A 6,167-nucleotide genomic window follows, 5' to 3' on the forward strand; every position below is an offset into this window, starting at 1 on the left:
CTGAGGCTCTCTAGGAGGCAGTCAGTCCGACGGGTTGGTGCGTCAGAGCCCTTAGCTTAAGCCGGGGCTGTGGGACATGGAGGAGACCTTGGCTGGAGCATCTGAACTATGCCATCAGCAGGATTTTTAATTGTATCCTAGACTGGACTGGAAGCCAGTGCACGGAGGCTAGGACAGGTGTAATGTCTTCACGCTTTTTTGTGTTCGTGAGCAGCCTAGCCGCGGCATTTTGGACCATCTGAAGCCGAGCCACCAGAGTCAGAGGGAGACCGAAGTAGAGAGAGTTACAGTAGTCGCAACCCATAGTCAACTTTATTCACACAAAACGTAAATTTTCCACAAAATAGCAGCTAGTGAAGATGCTGAGTGGCTAGTATAGCTTTTGGAAAACCACTCTCCACAGTGGCTGGAGAACCAAGAAGTTAAAGTCAAGCCCTGCCTGCAGCCCTGCAAAATAAGAATGTGAATAAATGTTCTTTATCATAAATGAAGATTCAAATGTTCGGTCAGTCTGTAGACATTTCTTAAATCGAGAGATAAGCGAACGTACTTCTGTGTGTGTTTGTCTGTGTGCGTGTGTGTGTCAATGCCTCCTTTTTATTTGTAACATCCTTCAGACTTGTGTAAGATGTCTTAAAATGACCAAAAAGAGAACAGACTTCTACATTGTGTGTGTGTCTGTGTGTATGTGTGTGTCTGTGTATCTGTGTCTATGTGTGTGTGTGTGTGTGTGTGTGTGTGTGTCTCTGTGTGTCTCTGTGTGTCTCTGTGTGTGTCTGTGTGTCATCTCTGCAGGTGTGGTTCCAGAACCGGAGGACTAAATGTAGGAAAAAGCACGCGGCGGAGACAGCAGCTGCTTCCTGTTTCCTCATTAACGCCAGGAAACCGCCCGAAGCTTCACCATCTTCATCGTCATCATCACCATCATCATCATCGCTGTCAAGTTGCATTTCTAAATCTCGGTGATGAGACTACAACGTAAATAAACAAACAGACGCCGTGATGAAGGTCAGAAAGCAGTTTATTAGAAACACAGACTTCAGCAGAATGTCAACATTTGGTATTAAAATCCCTTTTCATCCAGAGAATTAATAACACATTATTAAAAATGTTAAACAGGGAAGCTGGTCAGAGACAAACAGCTGATTCTACGATGACGGTTTCAGTCTCTACTCTTCAGGAATACGTTTATAATATTAATAAATTGTAATATTTTAGTAGGGCTGCACAACGAATCCGGTTCTACAGACTCAAGAAAACATCTTTGTTTGGTACCAATCCTCACAAATACAACACTAGCATCATTCGAACGTTTTTCATCTTAATATTTTTTCAATGAAAATGAGAATAGTGATACAAAAATGATCATTACCTTCAATATTGTGAATCCTATCGCAATCAAAATATATGTCAAAATAATCGCAATTCTTCCCCATATTGTTGTAGAAATAATTCTATAATGTGTTATTCTCAGTATTAAATTTGTGTCCCCTGTATAAAGTATGGACTAGGGGACACACAGATAGTGAGATACAGCTTTGAGTACCTTATAAGTCCAGGAATGTAATAATAACAACAATAATGTATACTTTATTAATCCTGCAAGGGGAAATTACAGTAAATTACACCCCGTCTGTGTTGCGAGTCGCCTCGGAACAACAACGCAGTTGCTTGGCGGTCATTCCCTGTCGCAAATTTGAAATTAACAAAAGGTGAATCACCAAAGTAGCTAGATATATGAAACGAAACTTTACTCACACTACACTCTTTCAGTGTTTTGGTAAGCCTGTCCCTGAAGCTATACTGCTGCTTCGGATGACTCTGCAGCAGGCGCTAACGTTACAGAAAATGAGCCACATGAGGCGGATTCTTTACGCGGTAACATTACAAAAAAACCTATGTGGTTGGCGCTCTAGGACGGGCGAGTCTAATGCCGCAAGGGAAAAAATTACAGTATACTCATTACCAAAAAACTAGACTACACCACTGGCTAAACTTTTGAGTGGACAGAGAGTCCAAAACGCACGAATGAATCCATCACAAACCCAGTTTGCCTTTAATAGATAGAAAGATCAGAGGCCCCAGGACGCTTCCCTGAGGGATTCCTTACTAAATGTTGCGCTGTTCCTTTAATAATGCCTCTAAAAAGGCGTCAAAAACTTAAAAAAACCCCGACAAAAACACTAGCAGTGCACCGATACCATATTAAGATCGGATATCGGTCCCGATATTGACAAAATAGCTGGATCAGGGATCGGAAAAGTGAACAGATCCACGGGCCGATCCAGTTTTATTAGTTGTTTTTTTCTCCCTTTGTCGCACGTGTGTCGCATGCTGAAAGAGTTGAGTGTAGAAATAAATAAGAATTCAATAAATATCTATGTTATTTTGTCTTAGTTAGGAAAGTCTGGTGCCTTTAGTCTCTTTCACAATTGTGGAAAGAAGGCGTACAGTGTATTATTAATTCAACAACGGTATCGGATCGGTATTGGGTATCGACAGATACACAAAGTCCAGGCATCAATATCGGGACTGAAGAAGTCGGATCGGTGCATCCCTAAAAAACATAGCTTTAAAAATCACTAATAACAAATATAAGAAATGCTTTTTATGTGTATACAATATTAAGACATATTTAATACAACCGTTATGTTCAATAACTGTTTAGAAAATAAAAATCAGACTGAATGTGAATCAGCAGTTTGTCTCCGAGCTTTCAGGATGACATACAAACACATTTTAACATTTTCTTCCCTCATATTTTCTTTTAAAACGTTCCCTTTTAAAACCCCTGAATGTCAAAAATTACTGAGCAAAAACAAGCAGAATAATAATCACCAAATAAATAACAGAAAAGAGAACAATATCAAAAAGAAACAGACAAACAAACAGGAGGAAAGATGTAAACTTGTTCCCTTTGAATCCATCCGTTCTTTAAGAGGAAACTAACAATTACATTAGCAACAGAAATATTTTATAATTAACCAGGATACTTATTTTGGGGGGAATAGATCCAGAAAACCAGGATTTCATTCTGGCAAAATATGTCTACACACACACACACACACACACACACACACACACACACACACAGATACACACAGACAGAAACACACACACACACACACACACACACACAAACAGACAGATACACACAGACACAGACAGACAGACAGAAACACACACACAGACACACACACACAGACACAAACACACACACACAAACAGACAGACAGAAACACACACACAGACACACACACACACAAACACAGACAGACAGAGACAGACAGAAACACAGACACACAAACAGACACACTATCACACACAGACAGACACACACAGACACACAAACACAGACACACAAACACACACACAGACAGACACACACACACAGACACACAAACACACAGACACACACACACAGGAATGTTTTCATGTTGTGGTTGCAGGATTCCCTTCATTTAGTTTGTACAGTTAATAAAGAAAGCTTAATGTTCAGTATTATTATGGTCTGTATTAAAGCTTCCCAGTTACGTTATATAAAATGCAAACAAGACACCGAGTGGAAAGACTCACATCCCTCTTGTCCAATCAACAGATAGCTTAAAAAAACCTGAACACAAACGTTCCCTTTGACCACTCTCAGAGCAGTTAGTTTAAGTTAAGGCGAGGCGTGTTTTCGTGGCGTTGTTGCTGTGACAACATGACTAGAGATGTTTTCCGATACCGCCTAAAATGCTTGTATAGCTATCGGAAAGTACCGATCCGACACCACGTTACTCAGCCCCGAACAACATCTACTTTAAAGTGGTTTATTTAAAGTTCTTCTCCGTTAGGACTCGCCGTCAGACTGGACAAGAACAACAAAGACAGCAGTTATATCACATCCATACAGGGATAGGAGTCCATTCACATTTTAAACAATACTTTTCGGCAAATTTCCACGACTATGTATTCCTGAAAATGTAGATTATGTATATCCAAAATTACACAAGTAGGCACACTTATTTGCACACGCAAATTTGGCTGCCAACAGTAATGCGTCTTGTCTAGTAACACTGGAGATAGTCCCGGGTCTCGTGATGGAAGAACCTGCAATCGTTGTAACGTTGGTCGATGTCGATGGAGGAAAGAAGGAGCTAGTGATGGTCAAATAACACATTGATTGATAGATAATAAAATATATGTATTTTTTTTAAAACCAGCTGGTATCGGATCGGCACTCGGTAAGAGCCGAGGGGCAAGTTCAGGTATCGGAAACGGCCTCGCTAATAAAATATGGCATCAGAACGTGTGCAAACATGACCTCGTCGTGGATTGGCTGGTTCAGATGTCACTCCAGAGGACGGCCCGCCTACTCTTGTCCACACTGACAACATATTCTCCGGACAGAGACCAGGACACGGCACTGATGGGCGAACTGAAGAGAGAAGAGAGAGAGAGGGAGAGAGGGAGAGAAAACGTTTCCATGACTAACTGATTTGTTGATTTAATGGACACATCTGTAAAACTGAGCTTCTCCGCAAAGAAATCATGCAAAAGCTCCACGTTAAAAACATCCAGTGTGACGTGATCTATAAAACAGGACAGAGCAGTGAAACCTCCACGTTTAACAGGCTGAAAAATAGCATTTCTGTTATTTCTGCGTGAAGAATTACTCTAGCGATTATCAAAATAGTCAGGCGACGATTTTCCTGTTGATCTAGTCCAGTGGTTCCCAACCTGGGGTCCGGGCACCCCCAGGGGGGGCGGCAAAGATCACAGGGGGGGCGCGAGTCTTTATCTGGTTTGAGGTTGAGGTAAAAAAAAAATGTTTTGCACATGTTAAACAAATTATAATACACTAGAATATCTAATGTATACAAAAGTCTGTATGAAAACTATATTTTGTTGTATCCTCAATTTTCCTGCCGCCACGGCATCACTATTTTATGAATGAAACATGGCGGAGAAACAGTGCTGATAACTCGTCTGTATCAAAAAAGAAAGAGAGGCTCTATCTCGAGAGTTACCTCAACTTCGGTTTCGGGTGGGGGGGGAGGGGGGCTCCGCTTCAGCTCAGCTTTTCTTAGACATGAGTAGGGGGGGCGCCAAGGAAAAAAGGTTGGGAACCACTGATCTAGTCTGCCAATAGGTTGCAGCTGTATTGATCAGCTGATCCATATCTGGGGTCTGTTACCGGTGTTTGTCAGGTAGGCGGGTCTCCAGGTTGCCGGTGGAGACGTTCCAGATGTAAACGGCGCCGTCTGCTGATCCCGCCGCCAGGAAACAACCGTCCGGACTGAAGAGAGAGAACATTACTAAGATTATTAAAAACAAATTCAAGGAAATACACAACTGCCAACACCTATGCCTCCACGTTTCTGTGTCTAAGTGTCTGACAACATTATGGGATGGATCCCTACAGAGATAGACCTTTTAGTTAAAGAGTAAGATCCTTTTAGTTTAACATGAAACAGCCCCGAAATCACCATCACCAAACTCCACCAGACTCCATGTAAATAATCAGGACTTTTAGCGTGTATAGAGCCAGCATATCTCCACCAGACTCCATGTAAATAATCAGGACTTTTAGCGTGTATAGAGCCAGCATATCTCCACCAGACTCCATGTAAATAATCAGGACTTTTAGCGTGTATAGAGCCAGCATATCTCCACCAGACTCCATGTAAATAATCAGGACTTTTAGCGTGTATAGAGCCAGCATATCTCCACCAGACTCCATGTAAATAATCAGGACTTTTAGCGTGTATAGAGCCAGCATATCTCCACATGTAAATGGGTGAATTAAGGGTTTATTTCAACCAAACCAGAGTGGTGATTGTTGGAACAGTGGAAAGATGAACCAAGACGGCTTTTGGTAGTTTTATTTAGTTTCTGTCCACTTTGAATGAAGTCTGTTTTACAATGATGGATGTCCTGATTATTTACATGGAGTCTGGTGGAGTTTGGTGATGGTGATTTAGGGGCCGTTTCATGTTAAACTAAAAGGATCTTACTCTTTAAATAAGCCCAGCGGAAACCACAGATAGGTCAGGACCTCCGTGTTTAACCGTACATCTTTAAACATTACAGTTACGGCTGAAAATGACAAAAAAAAACAACATGATTTCACTTCTCAGCAATTCAAATCCACGGCCGGTTGTCTACAGGAAGTGATTGTTGTG

At 41.4% G+C, this 6,167-nt stretch overlaps 1 long non-coding RNA gene across 1 annotated transcript; it reads right to left on the bottom strand.

Moving 5' to 3' along the window:
• Positions 1 to 4,274: 4,274 nt before the first annotated feature.
• On the bottom strand, positions 4,275 to 5,373 carry LOC114553196 (uncharacterized). Its single transcript, XR_003692266.1, has 2 exons — positions 5,180 to 5,373; positions 4,275 to 4,420 (listed from the first exon to the last, which is right to left on the bottom strand). It is a non-coding gene; the product is annotated as an uncharacterized LOC114553196 (long non-coding RNA).
• Positions 5,374 to 6,167: the final 794 nt, after the last annotated feature.

Source organism: Perca flavescens, chromosome 3, assembly GCF_004354835.1.
Source record: "Perca flavescens isolate YP-PL-M2 chromosome 3, PFLA_1.0, whole genome shotgun sequence".
Taxonomy (NCBI): domain Eukaryota; kingdom Metazoa; phylum Chordata; class Actinopteri; order Perciformes; family Percidae; genus Perca; species Perca flavescens.